At 48.8% G+C, this 25198-nt stretch overlaps 1 protein-coding gene across 1 annotated transcript in view; it reads right to left on the bottom strand.

Moving 5' to 3' along the window:
• The window catches only part of LOC115389268 (receptor-type tyrosine-protein phosphatase gamma-like), a 463600-nt gene that overhangs the window by 53689 nt on the left and 384713 nt on the right, over positions 1-25198 (bottom strand). The gene's annotated exons all lie outside the window — the stretch shown is intronic.

The raw sequence follows: 25198 nt of genomic DNA, 5'->3' as shown, positions 1-25198 counted from the left end.
CTGACACCTGGGAAGCAACGGCACAAGACCGCTGTGCATGGCGCACCGTGGTCAGCTCTGGTGTGTCAGACTATGAACAGAGGCGTGTGGAGGAGCAGGAGCAGAAACGCCAGCGACGCAAATGCAGAGCGAGCACCACCTCTAAGCCTGGCTCCCCCCCAGCACTTGCGTGTCCACATTGGGCCAGACTTTTTCAAGCAAGGATCGGACTGATCAGCCATCTTCGCACTCACAAGACCCAGTGATTCAAGAAGTTGTGGTCGTCTTCGCCAGCGAAGGACGAACATCACATTATAAGAATGATAGTGAAGTGTAATCCTTAAACGTAATAAACAGAACAAATTAGAAGTCATCATCCGATGGAAGCCGTCAGCACTGCAGCTATTTAACAGCATGTCCAGAGTTCAGTGCAAACACACCAGATAAATTATTTCATGCATTCAGCAGGTCAGGTGAACTGTGAGATGAAGTATGAAGGTAGTTTCTTCTTCTTGTTTGACCTCTCCCAGGGCAGTGTAACCTCTCACCTTGACATACAGGATACTGCTAAGACTCCTTCAGTGCTGGGAGAATCCTGGCCTTGGTGAACACTAAAGAATCCAGACACTAAGAACTGGAACCGTGCACGGCGGTGTCCGCTGTGGACAGAGACCGCCCACTCTGGAGGTGAAGCGCACACACCTTCATCTAGCTTCTGAATACTGAAAGTGCCACTGATGAACTGACACACTGCTGATGAGCTCAAATCCTCTGACAGGGAAACAGTTTTCTCTGTCATCAATCCTTCAAATACTGACGTCAGTAAAGCAAAATGTCTCCACGTGTCGTACATGAGTGGCCACGTCCACACTCAGAGACGCCATGGCCGTTGGACGCCAGCTGGAGGACAGAGGACCAATCAGAGCAGATGATAGCTTCCTGTCTCTTTATCTGATACTCTTACAGTGAATATTATATGAGAGATCCTTTAAATGCTCATGAAATAAAGGCTCTGGTTTCACGCTGTGCAGTGGAGACCCAGTCTTTATTTAGAGATCTTCAGACCTCCAGTCTGATGCTGACTCAGCCATGGAAAGCAATATTCCTCCTGACAGAAACTGACTGCATGACCACAGCAATCTCTTTTATATACACAGGGGTAAAGAACTGCAAAGTAAACCATGTGAAGAGACGTGGTTCAAAGTCAGTTGGTCAGAAATGTGGACGGACAGTTCAGAGCTGACTTCCATCCAAAAGAAGAGGACTGGAGTCTGCTGAGGATCCCACGCTCTACCACCGTAAAGATTCTTCAACCTGGAGACGTCACTGCCGACTGGAACTGAGCAGGTTCTCCTCATGAGCAAGAACATGAGCGAAGGCTTCTTCACTGTGGATGAGAGCTGTGAGGAGTCAGACCACCAGGGGGCGCCACGACCTGAAACAGCTTCACCTGCCTCACAGGTCCAGACAATACACACCACTGTGGACAAGGAGGAGGAGAGGAGGAGGGGAGGAAGGAGGAGAAGAAGAGGGGGGAGGAAGGAGATTGTGTGGCAGGAGGAGTGGTGTCAGCAGAGGAGAGGGGGAAGGAAAGAGAAGGGAGAGACAGGACGGAGGAAATGAAAGGTGGAGTAGTGTTTGGGACAAATGCTACATGGAGGGTCAGTTGAGGGCGAAGGATGGAGGCCAATAGAACGGCAGCCCCCCTCCTCCTCCCTCCCTCTCTCCCTCTGTCCGTCCTGCTGACGCCCCGCCTCCTGCTGCCTCCCAGCGCCGTCTTCAGAGACGTTTTTTCAGCTTCGTCAAATCCGAGCGTCAGAGCGAGCCAGACGAGGAAAGAGGAAGGCTCAGCCGGGAGGATGAGAGGAGGGGATGCTGATAGTGGTGGGGGAGGGGTGGGGGTGGGGGTGTGGGTTGGAGTGCTTGGGGGATGGAGGATGACGGAACAGGCCAACACCAAGACTGATGCGTTTGAATTAGAGCCTTGAAGAGCCGAACAGACACCTGGAGCGTCTCGCCTCAAATGGGAAGCTCTGAGAAAAGGTTGAACAGAAGAGACTAACCTCCGCAAACACGCACTACTTGAGAAAAGACAAGGTCTAAAGGTCTGCTCTGCTCGGGGTCTGCTTCTTCCCCCATCAGCACCGGCAGCAGGCCTGCAAAGTCTGCCACTAGGGGGAGCAACATGGGGCTGTGACACAGCAAGGTCTGAAGCTGAGAGTCTCCTGAAAGGCCTCTGAGCAACTGCCCTCATTCATTAGCTCTCATCACCCACTCACCCACTCACCCACTCACCCACACACAGGGTCCACCTGGACGGGTCTCCAGTCTGTCTCAGGACCAAAGCATAGAGACAGACAGCCATGTCCTCATACCCCCCTGGGGCAGTTCAGGCACATGCATGTTTTCAGATGGTTTCTATTCTGGATTCCAGATTTCTGGTTCTGTGGTGATGTATCACTCTGAACTCAGTCAGGTTACTGAAACATGTGTCACAGCGTTTCACATTAAAACAACTGCAAAGCTCAGAGATGTAGTTCAGTCATGTATTTACTGTGACTAATTGATCAACAGAGAGAGCCTTTATGGATTAACTTCCAGGTTTTTCTTGCCTACCTATTCATTCTAGAGAGGGGCCAAATGGCCCCTGATTTTAAATGTGCAGCTCAGCGGCCACTGTTGGCCCTTCTTTTCACTTGTAAATGCAGCCGATACCTTCCAGCTTGTTGGTTCATGCAGAGCTCTGAGGGGGAGGGGGAGGCTTGGAATGAAAAGAGCCAGGAACTACTGAGAGCTTTCCTCTTGAGGATGCAGAGAAGATTCTTTCCAAACACAGTGAACTTTTTTAGTCATCAGAAATAGTCTAAAAAACTATTGACTGTTTCTAACATATTCTCCACACCTGTGATTCGGCTTTGAACATGTGTGGTTTGAGTGGTTAGAGTTTGCAGAGCCACAGAAATATTGTACAGATATCCTGTTCTATTTAATTTTAGTGAACCTGTAACCATGTGACTTACATCCCCTCGGGTCAGGAGCATTATGCCAAATTAACAACACCTGTGGGTGCGCGCTACACAGTATATAATGACGCGCGTGCACACACTCACCCTCTTTTCTTCCTCCTGGTCGGTGAGCTTGTGCCGGTGTTTCCTCGTGCTCCCACCGCGACTCATCGCTGTTTTGGCTGCTGTTTCCCTCGCACCCATCAAGCGTTCTACGGGTCGTGTGTTACTGTTTGGTGAGTGGTTGCTATCTGCTGTCGGCTGCTTTGGCCGACTCAATATGTTCCGTGGCACTTAGCCTTGTTGTGCTAATGTTACTCTGCTTGCAGCAGGTGTAGTGTGCATGTCTCAAGGGCGCGCTTTCACCGCCTCGTGGCTTGGAGAGGTATTGCGGCTCTTATTAAGATCTGCTCTCCTTGTTTGTTTGATTGTTCTGGCTTCTGTTCAGTCCTGGCTACTGCTGTATTCAGTGTGTTTTATTTGTGCTGTCTCTGAGAGTCTCCTGCTGCATCATGACTTCTGAGGAGGACCACATGGATTGTGCTCCTGAGGACTCCTTCCCACCCGCTCAGGACCCTCCTCCTCGTAAGGCGGCACGGAAGTCTGGGACTAAGCGGAAGGTGGACCAGGTCTGTGACCCCAGGGTGGACTCTCTCCAAGCTCAGTTGGATGCTATGTGTAAGACCATGGACACCATGGCTGCTGCACAACAGTGTTTTCTGGATGCCCAGGCCCCCTTTCAGGCCGGCCCTCATCCTGATCTCTCTGGCTGCTTCCGGCAGGATGGGTAAGACCAACAGCTCGGGCTGTGGCTCCTCGGCCCTGATGGACGATTATGGCGACGACGAACAGGGTGTTTTACTGGACGACTTTCCTGGTGACGGGCATTCGTCAGTGACTGGGGATTTCTCTGTGAAAGCCCTGCTGACATGTGCTGCTGGTGCTGCGGGTCTCCCTGCTCTGCCCTCTCCACCCAGGGCTTCGGCTTTGGATAGAGGCCCTGGTCTCCTGTTTATTCGGATTTTGTGTCCCGTCTCCGGGAGTCGTGGGCACGGCCACAGGATGCTTTGACCCCGCGCTCTGCACTTGGTGTGCTCCATGGTGCCGCTGAGCATGGCTTGGATGGGGCCCTACATGTGGGTTTGTCATTTGCACTCCTCGCTGGGGTGTCTCCTGGTGGCAGGGCTGTTCGCCACCCTAATAAGAAGTGCTTATTGATGGCTTGGTGGCTAAGGCTTACCAATCCACTGCTGTGGCTGCGAGGCTGGCAAATACTAATGCTCTTTTGCTTGTGTATTTGGAGGGCCTCATCCGGGATCTGGATTCCAAGAGCCCATCTGAATTGCTCCCTGAGCTGTCCACTGTCGTGGATACAGTTATTCAGGGAGTGGGTGCACAGGCCAGGGCCCTTGGTACCTCCATGGCCCAGATGACCCTCGCTCGACGGCACATCTGGCTGAGTCAGACCAATCTGTCAGATGCTGAGCGTGCAGCTGTTATGGGGTTGAGTGTTTCGCCTGGTCAGGTGTTTGGCCCTGCTGCTGAGGCTGCATTGGATGAAGCCCAGAAAGTGAGACAGCGGACCCAGTCTATGCGTCACCAGCAGCTGTCCAGACCTGGCTCTCGGCTTGCCCCGGAGAGACGTGTGGGCTTTCAGAGATCCTTCTCACAAGGTCAGGGCTCATCTCAGGATTCTCGGGGTGGCCGACCTTTTTTTCGCCCACCTGACCGACGGCAGGTGCGTGGTCGCTCCAGGGACCGTGCTCGTCGGGGTCCGTCTGTACCCGGTCAGCGTTCCTGACCCCGTTCCCACACTGGCATCAGGGTTTTCCAGCACCCATCTTCACGCCTGGCGCCAGTGCACCTCATGCCCATGGGGGCTTTCTACTCTAGGGAGCGGCTACCGCCTACAGTTCAGACTTCGTACTCCGCGCTTTCGGGGCGTTTTGCTAACGAAGGTGGGCGATGGCTCTCTCTCTGCCATTCTGGCCGATGAAATCTCAACCTTGCTGTCCAAAGGGGCGATACGTCCTCTGATTCCACAGGAGGTGCAGGGTGGGTTTTACTCCCCCTACTTCCTTGTCCCGAAGCGCACCGGGGGCTTCCGGCCCATTCTGGATTTGAGGCAATTGAACAAATATCTGAAGGTGCTTCCCTTCAAAATGCTCAAAGTGCGAACCCTGTTTCAGGTCACTCGCCAGGGAGATTGGTTCACAACCGTGGATCTTCGAGATGCTTATTTCCACGTGCCCATTCATCCCGATCATCGGCGATACCTGCGGTTCGCGTTCCAAGGTGTGGCCTACGAGTACAATGTGCTGCCGTTTGGCCTGTCCCTGTCGCCTCAGACTTTCACAAAGTGCGTCGACGCTGCACTTTCGCCACTCAGGACACAGGGAATACGCATCCTCAACTGTCTGGACGATTGGTTGGTGTGTGCTCCTTTCCTAGAGCTCGCTCACAGGCACACTTCTGTTGTTCTGCCCCATATGGCCTCCCTGGGTCTACAGCTCAAAGTGGACAAGAGCAACCTGGTGCCCGGCAGGTCCGTGGTGTATCTGGGGCTGGTCCTGGACTCTGTCTCAATGACGGCGTCTCTGACGCCCAAGCGGGTGTCTGCCATCAGGGACTGCGCAATGAGCTGTCTGGCCCGCCGCGCTGTTCCTGCTCGGTTGTGTCAGAGGCTGCTGGGCCTCATGGCAGCTGGTGCTCCAGCTGTGCCTTTAGGGCTGTTGCACACGCGGCCACTTCAGCGTTGGTTTGTGACCCGGAACCATGCCTAGAGACCGATTCAAAATGCTGATTTTGCCCATGAAAGGTTGGCGGGTTCTTGCCTGGTGGATGACCTCTCCAGCGGTCATGGGCCCCCCTTGGGCCTCGGGCCACTCAGGGTGACTGTGACCACGGACGCCTCCCTGACAGGATGGGGCGCTGTGTGGGAAGGACGGTATGCCAAGGGGACCTGGGATCCTGTGTGTTCGACTTGGCATATCAATCTGCTGGAGATGGAGGCAGTCCATTTGGCCTTGCAGCATTTCCTGCCAGTTGTGAGAGGCAGGGAGGTGATGGTGAGAATGGACAATACAGCAGTGGTGTCCTCCATCAATCGCCAGGGCGGCCTGAGATCTCTGTCGATGCATGCCAGGGCACGTCATCTCCTTTTGTGGGCCCAGTCGGAGGGGATGTCCTTGAGGGCTTTCTACCTTCCGGGAACTCTGAATGTCGCCGCAGATCTTCAGTCGCGGGGTGCCCCTCATCCCGGAGAGTGGCACCTGCATCCGCAGGTGGTCAACCAGATCTGGCGCCACTTTGGTCAGGCCGAAGTGGATCTCTTTGCCACAGCGGACAACGCTCATTGTCCCCTCTGGTTTTCGATGATCGGCCCACTGGGGACGTTGGGGGCGGATGCACTGAGCAATCTCTGGCCACGGGTGCTTCTTTATGCGTTCCCTCCCTTGCCTCTTCTCCCTGCTCTGCTCGGCAGAGTGAGGTTGTTGCAGGCCCAGGTGCTCTTGGTGGCCCCGAACTGGCCTCAGAGACCGTGGATGTCCGAGGTTTACGAGATGTTGGAGGGGGACCCCTGGCAGATTCCAACCAGACCGGATCTGCTGTCTCAGGGGCAGGGCAGGATTTGGCATCCGAGACCCGAGGTGCTCAGCCTTCATGTGTGGCCCCTGAAAGGCAACACTGGAGCTCTCTTGGACTGAGTGGGCCTGTCATTGACACTTTGGAGGCCTCGCGGGCTCCCTCCACCAGACACCTTTATGCTTGCCGGTGGACGGTGTTTCGTGAGTGGTGCCGCGGTTCTGCTGTAGACCCTGTGACCTGTGACATGACAGTGGTGCTGTCCTTTCTTCAGCACCTCTTGTACAAAGGTCGGTCTGAATCTACGCTGAGAGGTTATCTCGCTGCCATTTCTGCCGCTCATGTGCATCATGAGGGGTGGTCGCCCGGGGCTCATCCTCTTGCAACTAGGTTTTTGAAGGGAGTTAGGCGGCAGCGTCCCCCCAAGAGTCGCTTGCTTCCGTCATGGGATCTGCAAGTGGTACTCCGTGCTCTGTGTCTTCCCCCGATCGAGCCTCTGTCTGTTTTGGATCTGCGGCTCCTCACCATGAAGGCGGTTTTTCTGCTTGCCATCTCGTCAGCCAAACGAGTGGGTGAGCTTGCGGCTCTCTCTGTTGGAGCGGGTTGCCTTCGTTTTGGTAGTGAGGACAGGGTGGTTCATCTTCTGCCGAACCCTGTTTTCTGCCGAAGGTGTTGCCTAGAGGCTTTGTGGCCAGGCCATTGGTGACTGAGGCCTTCTTTCCCCCACCTCATTCTTCAGAGGAGGCGACGAGGATTCACTGTTTGTGTGTCCTGTGAGGGCCCTGAGGGCTTATGTGACCCGAACTAGTGCATTTTGCTCAGTGGACAATCTTTTTTTGTGTTATGGTGTGGCTGCTCAGGGCAGGCCTGTTTCGAAACAGCGCCTGGCGCATTGGCTTATCAACCTTATTGCGCTGGCATATGAAAATTCGGGACATGCCCCCCCACGTGGGGTTGTCACTCACTCCACGCGGGGCATGGCGGCCTCCTGGGCACTGTTCAGAGGTGCCCCATTGGAGGACGTGTGCAGTGCTGCTGGATGGGCATCTTCCTCAACATTTGCCAGATTCTACAGGTTGGATGTGCCTGCTTCCACCATCCCCTCCTCTGTGTTGGGGGCTGCGATGGATGGATGACACTTTGTCTTACGTTGCTTCTCATTGATTGATGCCCACTTTCTGTTACCGTTCAGCAATAAAGACTGTTTGACCATTGTCAACTGTGCTTTTGTGATCTGTTTTTGTCTCTGGTGTCCCTGTGGGGTTTATGCACACCTTTTTCTCGTGACTTCTTTGGCATACTGTTGTCACATGGTTACAGGTTCACTGAAATGAAATAGAACGATGGTTTACGTATGTAAACTCGGTTCTATGAATGAAAGTGAACCTGTAACCTTCGTAGTCACTCGTTCGGCGTTGCCTGGTTATGTCCAGTCGTTCAAAAGAGGGTGAGTGTGTGCACGCGCGGCATTATATACTGTGTTGCGCACCCACAGGTGTTGTTAATGTGTTGTTAATTTGGCATAATGCTCCTGACCTGAGGGGATGTAAGTCACATAGTTACAGGTTCACTTTCATTCATAGAACCGAGTTTACATACGTAAACCATCGTTTTGCAATGAGAGATAATCACCTTCCTTTTACTTTTGTTGGGACAGAAAGCATTACCAACACTAGTTTTGGTAAACTGCAAGACTCAGATTTTTCTCCTCTACCTATAGAGGAATAATTAATTTACCAACACAGCGGATACATGAACCTGACTGCAGAGCCTCACTGACCTGTTGTTGTGTTTGTCCTGATTTTGCATTGTCAGCTGGCAATGTTGTGATAAAATAACTTATGGTGCTAAATTAACATTTGTAACTGGGAAATGTTTTAATGAGCCATACGGATAAAGAAGGGGAAGAAACGGCTCACATTTCAGTGGCCGGTGGCTCAACATGTCTGTTTCTTTCAGTGCATTCTCAAGCAAACTCTGAGTTTTACTTGAATTTACAGACAGTGAGATACGATCCCGGATTGACCGGTCCATTCTGGTCAAAATACTGTTGTATCATATATTTATTCAGCAGAATTGTTAAATTTTTAGGCCCATTACCAGGAAGCACTAAAAATACTAATATTAAAATGTTAGTGCATCCATATCAGATGGATCCTTTTCCAAAAAGATGCATTTCAGGACAAATTCTGGTCAAAATACTGTTGTAATACATTTTTTACTATGCAGATATGATTAACTCCTTTTTCCTACATTTTGCTGTGAACGACATGCTTTGTTGCCACGGCCCACAGACAGAGGACAGGAGGCTGATTTCTGTGTCTTTATCATTTTGCAAATCTGTGGTTTAGAGTTATGTTGCTCATAAATGAAAGACTGTTTTGTACCGTAGAAGACCACTCAACCGGTAACTTGACTGTATGCATATGTGTGTGTATAGATTACTCATTGATTAAATATGATGTGCTGCATGCCCCCCCCCCCCCCCCCCCCACACACACACACACATACACACAAACAAAAGGAAAAAAAAAAAGCTCTTCATACTAAATAATGATAAACTAAGAATGTATATGCCTCATTTTCTCAAAATAATGTGTAATAAAAGAGCAGATAAACAGCTGGTGGAGCCAAAATAAAAGACATGAAAATATTTAAAATAGTAAAACCACTACTGGTATTACGACTCCATGATAATGTATAAAGGGGTGCGAGTCGATGGTATTCTATAAAACTTGCCCGTTTTTTTGTTTTTCTAAAAACAGTTTGTGTCACTGGCAGCACACTGACAGAGGATCGCTAGCCTGGCACGCCAGACTGTCTCTCCATGCTCAGGGCTTCATGGGGAAACAGTCTGGTACCGCGCCAATTGAATCTGGCTTCTGCCGGGCCAATCACAGCCCACGAGAGGCGGGAGTTAGCGATGCGTCATATTATAACCCCCTCAAAACAATGGTGGCGGCCGCAACACAGCGAGGTTTTATCACGGCTCTGTCTGCAGTTTTGAACAAACTGAATTTGGCGCTGACACCACAGCAAGAATCTGCTCTGAAGGCTTTTCTTTAACCCCAAATTTCACCGGACGCAAAAGCGCCGCGCCGCGTCCCAGAAACAACGGATCACCAGAACGGAGGCGCGCGCCACGGCGCTGGTGATTTGCTAGGTCGCCCCTTCTAAACAGCGTGGTGCTGCGCCACGCTCCCGGTGTGCGTTGACTTCAGGAACAAGACGCGATGCATCGCTTAAGCGTCCGGTGGAATTTGAGGGTAAAACAGACGTAACACTCCATGCCATGATCCCATGTTTTGGACTACAAAACTACTACACTCTAAGAAATAATATAACAGCTCAGCTTAATTCAATTAAGGTAACAATTTGCATCAACCTTTTTAAGAAATTCCAACTAAAACGTTTCAATAAATCCAACAGGACTTTTAATGGTGGAAACTCGGTTATTTAAGGACAACCAACATAATTTACTTCAACCTGCAAACAGTTAATTAGCATAATGTCAATAAACATAATAAACATAGCATAATACAAAGCATAATAAAGCATAACAAAGCATAATAAACATAATGTCAATAAACTGGTCCATGTCAAATTTAGGTGAAGCAACTTGATTTCAGTGAAACGGTTTATGTAAAATTAAGGTGAAGCAACGTATGAAAGAGGTGAGGTTACCTCACCTTAAAACATGATTTGAAAATCTTCCATAAACTCATTCATTCTCTTCAGCTTTTCCCTTCCGGGGTCACGGGTAGCTGGAGCCGAACCCAGCTGCTGTGGGCGAAGGCGGGGTCACCCTGGACAGTTCACCAGTCTGCCACAGGGCTGACATACAACCATTCACACCTAGGGGCATCAACCGATTAACCTGACATGCATGTTTTTGGATCAAGGGAGGAAGCCAGAAAACCCAGAGAGAACATGCAAACTCCACACAGAAAGGCCTGAGCCCTGGCTGGTATTTGAACCCAGGACCTTCTTGCTGTGAGGCTTAAGCACTAACCACTGCACCACCGTGTGCCCATCTTACATAAACTCAGCCGTAAAATATTTATGAAAACTTTTGTTTGTTTTGTCTTACTTATTTAAAGTTTATTTTTTATATTTATGTTTTTCAGTTATTTGTCATCTGCCGTCTGAGATTTGGGCAAACTGATGGGAAAACTCAATATACAGCAAAATTTCAGTCCCTGATTCAGCTCAGACAATGATTGAGGTTTAGTTGATTTCAGGTCTGGCCTTTGAATTGCCCTTGGGGAAAAATTAACTTTTTTCAATTGGAATTTGACAGGTTTTGTTGAAAATATACATACATATTTAAGTTGACACAGTTTCCGATTTCAAGCTGGACCAACTTCTTAAAGTAAGTCACCATCTTGTTATAATAAGTCCATGTATCAAATTTAGAATGTTATGTTGACAAAGCTCTTGATTTTAAGCTCAACTAGCTAACCCAATATTTTCAGCCGGACTAACCTCTTAAAACAAATTACCACCTTGTTATAATAAGTCCATGTGACAACCTTATTCTTTTATGCCGAAAAAGCTCATAATGTTAAGCTCAACTAACTAACCCTGTGAATCATTTTTTAGAGTGTAGAACGGAGCGCTGTGTACGTCGCATCGTTGTTGCGTCACAGCCTCGTTTCTTGGATTGGTTCTCTCCACTCAATATCCCGCCTCTCGTCAGCCTGTTTGAAATGCTGCCCCAATGGCGCCGTACCAGACTGACTCCGTGTGTAACACATGAAGTCAGTCTGGCATGCCAGGCTACAGGATCGCTGCTCTTCCTCCTAACTTTCTGCAGACAACATGCGCAGTAGAGCAGGAAGTGAAGTTTGCCTCCCTCCCCCACACACTCTGGTCAGTCAGTCTAACAAAAGAAGTGTCCTTGCAGTGGCTCTGCATGTCCCCATTGTCCTCTGCTGAAGAGCCTTGTTTTCATGACAAAAGCATCTCTTCACACCTTCCTTGGGGTCATTTGGCCCCGCTGTAGAAGAGATGCACCAAAAGGCAAAATGGCCCCACTGCCGAAGTTCTAGTGTTAAAGAAAGCAGTTCTGACTATTGAGTGCTCTGGATGAGTGAAGCAAAAGAGACTGAATGAGGTATGAATTAATATGAAGCTGAGACTGACAGATTTTGTTGTGTTGTGGAGTCGGTCTGCACTCATCGACCCTGAAAAAGCTCCTGTCAGTGAGCTGCACATCTGCAAATGTCACCGTCAGCACACAGGCAGTGGGAAGAAAACTACAGAGCAGTCTGGAACTGAGCAGGCTGCTCAACACCTGCACAAACTGCAAACACTCACCCTTTTAGCTGTCTTAACAATGTCATGTTTCATTCCACCTGCCGCTTAAAGTGCAACAATATCTAACTGAAACTGTGTTATATGGAGAGCAGCCTGTGAATCAGACTGCGGACTGCTGCCTCCCTCATGAGGTTTTTACTCCGTTCCTTCAATATCTTGATATCAGAACATTGTGCACTGATGGTTTTACAGGTGGGCTTTAATGTTTATTAAAAATACATGAAACAATGTTAAAGAGCTCATCTCTGATTTCATTGATTTCAAAACCAATGAACGTGTTAATATTGGCCCTGCGTTCATAGACAAGGTGCACCAGAAAATAAAAATGTAAAGTCCAGCGGTCCGGGTGAAAGGAAGACCAGTCGGATTCTTCATGCTGGTTTAGTCAGCTCTAGAGGTGACTGAGCCGTACCCACACCAACACCACACGAAACAACAGTCCAGCCTGAAGAGAACCCAGCTGACAGGCTGCTCTCTCTGCTCCTCTGACAGAGGCATGCCTCGCTGCCTGGCCCCGCCCCCTGGCCCCGCCCCTTGCTCCCTCTCAGCCACTCATGCCACAGCGGTGCATTCAGGTGACTTGAAAACATAGGAACTCACAGAACTCAATGTAGCGGTAAGAAATAACAGCTCCAGCAAAGACGCCACAATGATGAGTATGTGAATCAATAAAAAGGTGAATGGAGCGATTTTAAAGGAATACTCCGAAGATTTTGGACCCACGCCCTATCCCTATCATTTTTATAGTGAGACAAGATCATAGATACCTTTATTGTCTCTCTGCATCCACTGGCTGGCAATCAGCTGTTAGCATCATAGTTAGCTTAGCTCAATAGCTAGAGGTGAAGCCCGAAAGATATGGTCCATTCAATGAACAGACTTCACTGCTGTCCTCCGTCTACCTCACTCTCTGACACCGTGAGTCCTGCTGGACGTCCACAGGATGGAGGCTGGCTGTGGGTTCAAGTGCTGCCTGGCCTCCACCTGGAGCCAACTGACGGAGTCATGGCTCTCCTCCACCTAGACAGAGCTCAGGCTCCGATAAGGAGTCTTGACACAGTCTGATAACTAGATGTACATTTACAAATAATCACTTCATTAAAAACACACGGAAACATGAAGTGAAGAGACATTTTAAAAGCACACAGACACAAATGCAGCACACACTCACACACAGGCTAACACACACACTCACACACACGCTACCGCACACCCACCCAGCCTCTCTGGTTCTCGTTGTGTTGTGTTCACACTGATGCCCCTGCAGAGTTCCTCTGATCACAGCGGTTCAGGACCACGGACAGTTCCTCGTCCTGCAGGACGTCGTGATACTGAAACCAGTTCAACCTGGTGCTAACAGATGGATTGTGACCGATCAGCCTCCACACACACACACACACACACACACACACACACACACACACACACACACACACACACACACACACACGCACACACGACAGGACATGGAGGAGGACACACACACACACACACACACACACACACACACACACACACACACACACACACACTGGATGAATATCAAGGCTGTAGATTCTGAGCATGCGCCAACTGCGGTAGCAGCAAGTCCGAGCAGCGCTAGTGTTTTTGTGTTTTTGGTGACTGTTTTGTTTGGAATGTGCTGGTACAAGTACTCGAGGGATGAGCTCCTTGAGTTGAGGCGCACATCGAGGGGAATCAAGCATCCGATCCCGCGCGAGATCAAGAAGCCCTTCCGAGGATGCCGAGCCGGCGCTAGGCTGAAAGCTAAAAGGTGGAGGTACAAGTCCTTTGTGCCATCTATTATAATGGGTAATGTAAACTCTATGCCCAACAAGCGCGATGAGCTGGAAGCCCTGATGAAGTGTGAGAGTGCTTACCGGGAAGCTTCGTTATATCTGCTTACGGAGACCTGGATGAATGAGACCCTGCCGGACTCTGCTGTTAGCATCCCCGGCTTCACACTCATCCAAGCGGACAGAGCGGCGGAATCCTGCGGGAAAGCGAGGGGTGGTGGACTTGCCGCGCTGGTCAACAACAAGTGGTGCCATCCCAGTCACATCACGGTGGAAAATCAAATCTGTACCCGTGATGTAGAGCTCCTGGTGGTTGGATTGAGATCATATTATCTCCCGAGGGAGTTCCACCTGGTCGTCACCATTATTGTTTACATCCCGCCGCGTGCGGACGCGACGTCAGCGTGTGACGTCATCCAGGAGGCGGTGTCCAAGATCCAGTCCTCACATCCAGAGGCGCTCATCATTATTTCAGGGGACTTCAGCCATGTTGATGTGAGCCCTCATTTAGGGGCTTCACTCAATATGTGCAGCGTCCAACCAGACATAACAACACTCTGAACCTGTGTTATGTGAATGTAAGATCTGCTTACTCTGTCGTGCCTCTGCCTCCCCTCGGAAAGTCCGACCACAATCTCATACACCTCAGACCAGCATACAAACCATCTGTGATGAGACTGCCTACAGTCAGGAGGTCTTTTAGGCAGTGGACCCCTGAGACAACAGGCAGGCTGAGGGACTGTTTTGAATCCACAGATTGGAATCTGCTTGTGGGTTCAGACATGGACAATGACATCGATGAGAGTGTGGTCTGTGTCACAGATTACATACATTTCTGCACGGATGTAGTAGTGCCCCTGAAAACTGCGCTGCTTCCCAAACAACAAGCCATGGATCAAAAGTGGCACAAAACATCTGCTGAACTGCAAGAAGGAGGCTTTTAAGTCTGGTGATCGACAGAGAATGAGGACTGCTCAGCATGACCTGAGGAGGGCTATGAGACGGGCCAGGAGGGAGGACAAAGCAGGGCTCGAGAGGAAGCTGCAGGATAAGAGCTCCCGAGAGGTCTGGATAGGGCATGAGAACCATTACTGGTTTCAAGGAGGAGGGATGTGTAGCTCCTGGTGATGTGGACATGGCGGATGAGTTTAACCGCTTTTACAACCGGTTTGACTCTGCACAAACACACACACACACTAACAGGTGTCCACCCGGCGGCCACTCCACCTCTGCTGCTGTGACCTGCTCCTCTTCTCCACCCAGCGGCTGCTCCACCTCTGCTGATGCGCCGGCCTTCACTGTGGAGGAGGTGCGTGTGGAGCTGAGGAGGCTCCTGGATGGAAAGCTGCAGGGCCTGATGGGATATCACCACGGCTGCTGAAGGAGTGTGCGTCAGAGTTGGCTGTGCCTCTCCGAACCATCTTCAATCGGAGTCTTCACACTGGACGTGTCTCTGCATTGTGGAAGACCTCATGCCTTGTCCCAGTGCCCAAGGTGGCAAGGCCTGCAGGGATGAAGGACTACAGACCAGTGGCCCTAACATCCGTGGTAATGAAGACTTTTGAGAGGCTGCTGCTCCAGCTGCTCAAACCTCAAGTGGAGGGGGGGCTGGACCCCCTTCAGTTCGCCTATCAGGACAGCATGGGAGTGGACGATGCGGTCTTGTTTATGGTCCATCGGGCGCTCTCCTTTATGGAGGGAGCTGGAGGCTGTGAGGTTGATGTTTTTCGACTCTACAAGCGCCTTTGACACCATCCAGCCTCAGCTACTGAAGCAGAAGCTTGAGAGGATGGGAGTGGATCCTCTCTTTGTTCGCTGGATCCACTACTACCTGACTCTGAGGTGACAATACGTCCGGCTTGGAGGGGAGGGGGGGGGGGATCTGGGACTCTGATAAGCAACACTGGTGCACCGAAAGGGGACTGTACTATCTCCCTTTCTCTTCACACTGTACACTGCTGACTTTGCTCATAGATCTGCTGAGTGTCGAGTGCAGAAGTATTCAGATGACACTGCAGTTGTCGCATATGTGAAGGGTAGGGATGAAAAAGAGTACAGGGAGCTCATCGCGGGATTCACCACCTGGAGCAGGGACAATGGTCTTATTCTGAACACCTCTAAGACGAAGGAGTTGATCATTGACTTTGGCAGGAAGCCTCTCATCAACCTGTCATCATCAGCGGAGAGAGTATTGAGGTTGTTCACACCTACAAATACTTGGGTGTGCACCTTGACCACAAACTGGACTGGTCAGAGCAGCTCGGGTTCTGGATAAGAAAGGACAGAGCAGGCTGTTTCTCCTGAGGAGACTTAAATCCTTTGACGTGTGTGGTGACATGCTGTACATTTCCTACCAGTCTGTTGTGGCAGGTGCTGTTTTCTTTGGGGTTGTCTTTTGGGGTGGCAGCATGACAAACAGAGACAGCAATCGGCTGGACAGACTGATCAGGAAGCGTGCATCTGTGATGGGGAGGAAGGTGGACTCTGCTGGAGCATTCCTGGAGAGGAGGATGAGGCTCTAATGCAGAGTATCTGGAGGAACCCCAAACATCCACTGCACCACAGTCGCAGCTCAGAAGAGTGACCGGAGTAACAGGCTGCTGTCACTGTGCTGCAGAACTGAGGCTTCAAGAGGTCGTTCATCCCCTCAGCAATCAGGCTGTTTAACAGATGTGCCTGAGCCGAACTGAGTACATTATGAGCACTTTAGCACTATTTTATTGTACTTTTGTTATTTATTTGTGTGTGCTGCTGGACACCTGAATTTCTCCGTTTGGGAGATTAATAAAGTTTTATCTATCTATCTATCTATCTACACACACACACACACACACACACACACACACACACACACACACACACACCCACCCACCCCTCCACCACTTGCTAAACCCCCTCCATGGTTCCTCCTGACCGCTGTGGGTCAGTGGACGGTCCTGCTCCTTCTCTTCAGAGCTCACATTTCCAGTTCCAGTAATAAACACTTTTTTGTTTGACTACGTCGTATTTGTTGAAATGTTTGGTGGAAAGAAGCCGTCACATGGATGATAGCAGCTCCTCAGTGAAATGGTGGGAAGGCTGTGACTGGAAGAGCTTGCAGGATGTTGACTTCTCTCGATGTGACCTTTCTCTTGGAACTCCAACTCTTCCATGTGTGGTTCATATCTCAGCAGCAGGTGTCAGAGTGGAGAGTGAAGCCACGCTCTCTCAGAAGTTCTCCGGCTGCTGAGCGCTGCTGCTCTGTGAGGAAAGTGGGTCTCCGGAAAGTCATCCAGGGACACACATCTTTTTTCAAAGCAGAGAAGTTCCAGTGCTAAATCCTGGAGTGTCTGAGGACAGTATTAACGAATAAAAAAGCGGGGACTCATTTATCTGTTCTGCAGTTAGATTGCTTCATTTGCACATGAAATGAGGTGGCATTTTATGCCTGGATGAGAACTTTGTATTTCACAGTGATAAGTGGATTTTTAGTAGAAAACACTGAGCCTGTGACTCCCTCTCCAGTCTTATCAACAGATGGTGAGTGTTAGGATTTATTGTGTGAATTTACGAGGGTTTTAATGCAGGTTTTTACTGTGTTTCTGTTGTAAAACACTAGATGATAATGTTTAGATTAATTTGAGTGGTTTATGGTGGTGAACGTCATTACTCACAGCATGAGCAACGGCATCAGCTTTTCTATTTCTGGGGCTGGTCTGTAAATGTGAATGTACAGAACTTGTCTCAGCATGGGGGTGAAGTGAGGTTCAGGAAGTTTCTTTCTTTTTCAGGGCAGCTGAATGCCTGGAATGGACTGTAAGAAGAATCTCTTTGCTCTGGCAGACCTTGTCCAGACCTGCTCTCACACCTTGATCTAACCTACATTCACAGCAGAACGATCTGCTCCCTCCCGGCATAATCTAGGACACATGTAAGGCACTGCAGCCTTCATGCCAACCACCAATGAGCAACACAACCCAGAACGAGCTCAGAGAGCACCATCATTCTTCTAACCTAGAACCTAGATCCCCCTGTAAAGACCAGGTGGGTCCCGACAGCTTTCTCCCAGCAGGGGTGAACAAAGCCATCCTTGGCTGCCGTTGTTGATACCAAGCTTGGGCGTGAAATAATCTGCACTCAAGTTACTGTGGGTGGAGAAATAATCTGGAGACATTATTATCTGGTGGGAGATGTTGTTTAAAGCGGACCTAATATGCTATTTCTCAGTCACGTCATCTCGGTCACAGAAGCCCAAAAACATAGGATATAAGTTTGTTTGCCCCAAGTTCATCTTATGTTTGGAGTTGGAGGGTCTAAAAAGTGGCTCTGAGGAGCCCTCCTCAGAACAGCCTGATTTTCACAGCCTACTTAACGGGATGCACTTGAACGCATCTGGCCACGCCCACTCTCTCACACACGGGGTCACAGTCAGGCACGTCCCCTCGACCGTTTCAGCTTAAGTTTCAGTTTCATTTTCAAAAATGTGGTGTAGCAAGACAAGGAGGAAACAGACAGTTTTCAAATTTGAACGTCTTAATGAGGCTACGGCAACTCATACAGCTATAAGCACCTATCCGGGGCCCCCAAAGGCTGGATCCTCTTCCGGGGGGGGAGTGGTGTTCCTCTTGATGATGTCGACATGAGGAAGATTTCAGAATCACGTGTTTGAGTGTATATTTCCTTAAAAGTGGAGTGTGCAATTGAGGGAGGTGACTGAATGTTTCACTTCTGGGGGATCATACAGAGGCTCTGGGAGGTGATACGACTGTAAAGACACCTTTTAAAGTGAATTTTGCAAAATATGACTCCTTTAAGGGGGTGCAGCGCACACGTCGGGGCGGATAGCAGTGACGTTACACACCATCCAGAGGACACCTGCCAGAAGGGTGAAGCCATGGAGCTTTGGAGTGCTGGATCGTTTCCAATTTGGATTCTAAGTTTTTGTTCCTCTGGGCTCACTGGATTCTTCACTGCCGGGGCTGCCGGGGCGGAGTGGATCAGCATCAGGGACCAGGGACAGCAGCAGTAACCGGCCGCCGGCTCAGCTCCATGTCTGTCTGTTAATCAGTGACAGGTGTATTCCGCCTGTGACCTTATTTGCTGCGTTGTGATAAGATCGCCTTGGAAAAGACTGGAATGTTACTTAATATGTGGAATGATGGCAGTTTAAATGTGCTCTTCTGTTTACCTGACTTTCAACAGAAACGAATAACAAGAGAATTCAAGAGGCATGTCAAATGGCAAAAGGACACTAAACCCCACCCCCCCCAAAAAAAAAACAAAAAAACAAAAATAAAAAACACAGACGTTTGGGTCACAGGGAGCTGCTGCTGGTTAATCCTCATCTGGAGCATGAATCTGACACAGAGGAGTGAGGACTGATGTGGAACACAAGGTGTAGCAGCTGCAACTGACAAAAACACAGTTCCAGCACCTGATCCACAGTTCCAGCGCCTGATCCACAGTTCCAGCACCTGATCCACAGTTCCAGCGCCTGATCCACAGCACCTGATCCACAGCACCTGATCCACAGTTCCAGCGCCTGATCCACAGTTCCAGCACCTGATCCACAGTTCCGGCCGTGGACTGGTTTTGCCTGGAGCCCCCAACATTGCTCATTGTGACCAAGCACTGGATTGTTCTCCCACCAGCAGGGAGCGAGAGCTGAGGACGATTTGACATGGATCGCTGTTCCAGTCTTATTTTAGAAACATATTTTATGTTTGAATCCAACCCAGGAGTCCAATATAACAAAGATAAAGATAGGTGTGTTTTTTTTTTTAATTATTCCTTGTTTCTCTTCAGTTCCCCAGGATTTCTTGAGGCTTGACTTTCTGAGCCCACATTTCTCCGGATGCCTTTCTTGAATCGGTCTTGTAGTTTGGTAATTAGCTGAGCCTCACAGCAGTCAGTGGGGAAGAGATGAATGGGTCGAACTGTCTTCATTTCACATTCCAAAGTTTTGTATCCACAAACAAAAACGACAGTTACAAATGTAACTATGGTCCTATGAATCCTGGATGACAGGGCCGGTACATTAAGCTGAGGGAGGGGGGCACTTATGCCGCCCAACAGCACAAGCAATGCCACCAGGCCAGTAGCTCAGCTGAAGCTACTTCCAAGAGAGGGATCAGCCACCCCCTCTGCAGATACCACAGTGAGGGGGTGAGGGGGTCGCACACCGCGCTCACCGGTCAGGGGCTCCAAGCTGGCCCTAACAACATCGCTCAGTAGTTCAACAGACATGGTTGGTGCAATAAACTGAGGGAAGGGGGCGCCACCTACACAGCAGACGCACGACTGCAGGACCGACAAGGTTTAGCTGTAGCTATGTCAAGGGGGTGGGGTGGGGGACAGCCGCATGGCGACTTCCTGTCTCTCCTGCGGGGGCACCAATGGGGCCCTCACCAACCACAGCTAAAGCTAACACCACCCGTACGGCCAACAGCCACGGTCGACCCCCACAGCCGGGGGAAACCATGGAACACCATGGGCCAAACTGGCAACGGTTACGACCCACAAATCAACGATATGCAAACTGCATGCGAGAAGAAATGAGGGGCCGAGCCTGGGTTTGATACCGGAGGTTACTACCCTCCCTGGGGCATCCAAGGGTCACAAAGGACATTGGCTGGTACCCGTACTGAACCTGTGCATGTGCAAAGGGAATATTCAGGTCGTCAAGCACTGCCTCCTGGTGGTCAGTCGGGATGAAATAGAAAAGCGGCTTTCAAACCTCACATTGGCCACTAGGGGGCAGTTAACTGCGTTGTCTACAAGAATTTCATCCTTAGAAGAAATCAAGCAGCAAGTCAACTTCGTATTAGCAGATTCTGCTGACAAGCAACCAGAAAACAATCCTGAGGAATCCAGCTGTCAGGTGAAAGACGCTGTCTCTCCAACAGAGTCTCTAGAACAGAGACAGAGTCTCTGGCAGAACATGCATGCTTCTAAAAGGTAATAGTGCTGTTTGCAGCCCTCGCCAGGCCTGTATGTCAGGTACTGAGCCGCAGTGAGCAGATTGTCAAGAACAATCATAATGCTGAGAGTTTTCAGCCTTTTGTGCTGGAATTGTGAAAATGATTTGATGAAACTTTCTGAAGTCTTATCGCAGTCAGCAGAAGAGGAATTCTGGGCAAACAAACACCCGTCTGTACACAGATTTACACTTCTCACTGAATTTCTTGGCAGACTGATTCAGAGAAGGGTATTATGGGTAACCACAAGTCACAGAGGCTCCAAGGGAAGCCAACAAGCACTTCAGTCAAATATGAAGAAGGTGAACTCACAACTAAGGCAAGCTGATTCAATGCTAAACCTGCAGGTGGAAATAAAGTTATGAGGATAAAAGTCGTGCAGGTCAGTGACAACGTGCCTGAGTTTGGCTCAAATGTAGTGAAGTGAAGCATAATCTGAACCTGAAGCAGAGTCCGGGCGTCACTGAAATCACTCTCTGTAAGACTGCAGCACACTCACACATGTGTCATTAAGACTGAAAACTGGTATGACAGCGAGTAATGTGTAATGAATTTATTAAAATACCAAACCATTTAATGTAAAAATCCCTTATAATTATTCACTAAATAATCATTTCATGGTCTGCTGTTACAGTTTCATCAAAGTCAGGCTGCAGATCTTTACATTTGATTAGTTACCCTGGACATCAAGGCAAGGCAGTTCAATCCCAGATAATGGAATGATGCAGAGCTAGTAAACATACTCCAATACAGCGGGTGGCGCTGTCCTGGACATCACAGCTGCTTTATGGTGTGTACTCAGTGAAAACACACACAGGAGGGACACAATGCACCGATCAGATCAAGAACATGATGACAGAGAGAAAGAATGTCTCTAAATCTGCTACCATTGGCTGTTCAAACCACAACATGAAGAATGAGCGAATATTTCCTTTCAAGTACCCGTATTGGCCCGAATATAAGACGATATTTTTTTCTAGGAATGGTATTCTAAAAAGCGGGGTGGTGCTCTAATGGAGGACTGGATGGAGCCAGAGTCCCGGGGAGCTGTCCTGCCTCTGCTCCATGCAGTGGCACCGCCGCCCCATTAGGGGGAGCTAGTGAGCTGGACAGAGTGTCAGCCTGCAGCAGTGAGAGAAGAAGACTGAGCAGTGTGGCTGCTGGTGGTTTTTCTAAGGTACATTTCAAACATCATCGAAAATATCTGCCTGTCAGTACTGGAGTATACTTAGCTGATGTTCAGGATGGAGGTGAAACTGATACTTGTGAGTTTGTCCGTTTGTTTTGAAGTTTCAATGCAGATGCTAATTCCGTTAGCATGTCAATGGCGTTTCCATTAATGGTTATCATTGAGCTAGCGGCTTTGATTTTAAATACTGACTGGTTTTGTTTCTAGACAGTGATGTATGTTGTGGTACATCTTGTGTGTTTGTTCACTTCTATTTTTATCTGGTTTGTTTCAGTTTTACATCCTTCAGGAGAAAGTAATAAAAGCTCAGAGCAGCTGGAATCTGCTGCTTTCTTTCTGAAGAACTGTTCTCTACAGGCCAAACTGAACCCAACATCCAGGAGGCTGAATTATTCATGTTCATGACGTTGAATAGTAGGGCTGCAGCTATCGATTATTTTAGTAATTGATTAATCTATCGATTCTTTTGGTCGATTAATCGATGAATCGGATTTTATATATATGTATATATGTTTTTTTTTTTACATTTCTTTTTATTTTGGCAAGCATAAAACTCACCATGGACAAAAAAATGGACTACTATTAATGCTTGCAGTAACATGTATTAAACTGCACAGGAACACTCATTGCTAGGATGAACATTGCACTTTAAATTCACAAATTATTTAAATAAAAGATAAATAAAATACCTGAGAGAGGGCTAAGGCCTTACCTTCATTATAAAATAAGAATGCACATGAAAGCTGATTATTAAAGAACTCAAGTACAGCAGGCAATATTCAGTATTATCAAACAATTCCTACTGATATTAATTTGCCATCTGTCTTCTGCAAAAAACCGACAAAAAACAAACTACTCAGGCTGAGTCCAAAACAGCACATTCACCTTTTTAAACTGACAGCTGCCCTAAAATTTTAAAGTGCATTCAAAGGAGTGCAAAACATCAATTTCAGAATACAGTCACTTTTTTTTTTTTTTTAAGCATCGACATGGTGCTGTTATAATACGGCAGCTCCGCTTGGCAGCGCAAACTTTGCACCGAGCTCTTCCCTTTTTTTCATTTAAAGTTGTCCCAAACTTTTGACATTTTCTGGCGTTTTCTTTGTCGTGCTTCCTCCTTTTCGCCAGCATTTTCTTCATTCTGCTCTTCAACGCCCCGATCGCCGCGAAAACGCGTCTGACGCGTCGCGACAATGTGCCGCGTCCGACGCGTCCGCGTATTGTTGCTGGTGGAACGCGCGTTCCCATTTGTTTTCAATTGACGCAATCGCGGAAAGCACTTGGCGGTGTGAACGCAGCTTTATTATCCATTTCTCGCGTCGTTTCACCTCGCCGTGCTCCACCTGCTTGCTCCAACATGTCCGTGCGTCTTACACTCTCGTGCGGAAACATGCTGTGCTTTAGTTCCGGGCGCTACACGCTAGCGGTTTCACGGTAGTTTCATTGTACACAATTAATAAACGAATCCTCGAAGCAACAGAATTTAATTTGAAGCTTTTTTATAATCGAATTATTCGATTTATTCGATGAATCGTTTCAGCCCTATTGAATAGAACTTGAATTTGATGGTTTACTGCAGTAATATTTCTTGATCTTAAATCATGTGAAATGTTATTTCTGTTGAGTTTTTGGGTTTAGAATAATTGTACAATAAAAAGTTATCTTATAACCTTATTGTCTTCAACATATTTTTATTTTCACAAAATGATATTTGAAAAATAGGGGTCGTCTTATATTCGGGCCAATATATGGTATTTCCAAAACACGGTAAACGAAGAGTGAAGAGAAAATCCTGATAGAAGCAAGTTGGAATGTCTGCTCATCCAGTTCTGTGTGGAAACATTTCATTGAGGATAACATGCATTGAGGATCAAACTCTATATTGTATTTTTTTATCGCATGTCTGATAGTCCCTCAATGCCTGCTGTCTTCAGTTTTAGTCTCTAGCTTGTTTTGGCCGTCCAGCTTATCAGAGAAGTCTTCATTAGCTGATAAAACTAAGGGGATAACTCACTTCTGCTAGTTAAACTCCTCAGTAATACCGTTTACATGGATCCCGAAATCCTCCTTATCACTGGATTGAGAGGTAAAGAGATTGTAAATGTCTCATATTAATGCTGAAGTGCGTCCCAGTCACTTGGATCGGATTAAGTTTTGGATCCGATTGTCAGAGGTGGTCTACCCTGACTGATAATCCACTTTATGCCTCATATAAGCATCTGAAGACAGCTAATTCTGTTGGAGAAGCAGATTGTTCTGCTCATGAGTGCCTCGTACGGAGAGTCATGTAATGACGGCAGAAAACAGAAATGAGGGGCGTCAAAACAAAACCAGCAGAACTGGACAAGAAACCCTGAGAAAGGTGGAGGAGAACTGAATTTGATGGAGGAAGCTGTGAGCAGAACTGCTCCGGATCCACAAGGCAAAGCAACAGAAGAGGCTGGAGCAGCATTCGTCCTGCCCTCTGCACACCGACCGTCCTGCTACATTGAAGTAGGGGTTTAGGAGCCATGGAACCTGAATCTCTTATTGCAGCATTTAGAATCAAACGGTTGAAAGACTGTGTTTCTAGACCCATAATGAGCTGTTGGATAACATATGGACAGTCTTCCTGCTTAAATGTGATTTTGAAGAGTCCAAAATCCCTATAAAGCTGTGTAACGTCTACAAACAGGCGTCAATGTATGAAAAAATGATCTTTAACCACGACCACGCCAGTGTTATCATAAAGTCAGCTCGTCTACCGTCTTCAGGTGGGTCAGCTGACAGTTTTCGCTAACGTAGCCACAATTAGGTCGGATGGGAACGTTGGAGCTCCTCTCCCCAGCAGAGAGGCACTCTGACTCGGCTCTGTTCTGCCCTGCTCTGATGGGATCTGCTGCGCTTCCCTCTTCTCTGACACCGTGCTAACTTAGCCACAATTAGCTCGGATGCTGGAGCCTCTCCCGTCAGCCGCCCCGCGGCCCGCATACAGCGCTCCTCGCCCGGCTGGGGGACCTCCAGAGACTCTCGGTGAGGAGAGACTTCCAGGAGCGCCCCGCAGCCCGCACGCAGTGCGCCTCCGCTGGGCACCGGAGCTCCGCAGCCTCCCAGCGAGTCAGACGCCCGGGCGCCGTGACAGCCGAGGCCGACTCAGAGTGCCTCTCTGCTGGGGAGAGGAGCTCCAACGTTCCCATCCGACCTAATTGTGGCTAAGTTAGCGAAAACTGTCAGCTGACCCACCTGAAGACAGTAGACGAGCTGACTTTATGATAACACTGGCAATGGATGAAAAAATATAGCCGAAATGAGCGATTTTGCAGAGATGATGTCCCGTGCTGAAGCTCCCTTGCCGTGGCCCCCACTAAATCGGTTGGATCTAAATAACTT

This window comes from Salarias fasciatus, chromosome 5, assembly GCF_902148845.1.
Source record: "Salarias fasciatus chromosome 5, fSalaFa1.1, whole genome shotgun sequence".
Taxonomy (NCBI): domain Eukaryota; kingdom Metazoa; phylum Chordata; class Actinopteri; order Blenniiformes; family Blenniidae; genus Salarias; species Salarias fasciatus.
This window is presented reverse-complemented; position numbering and strand designations above follow the sequence as displayed.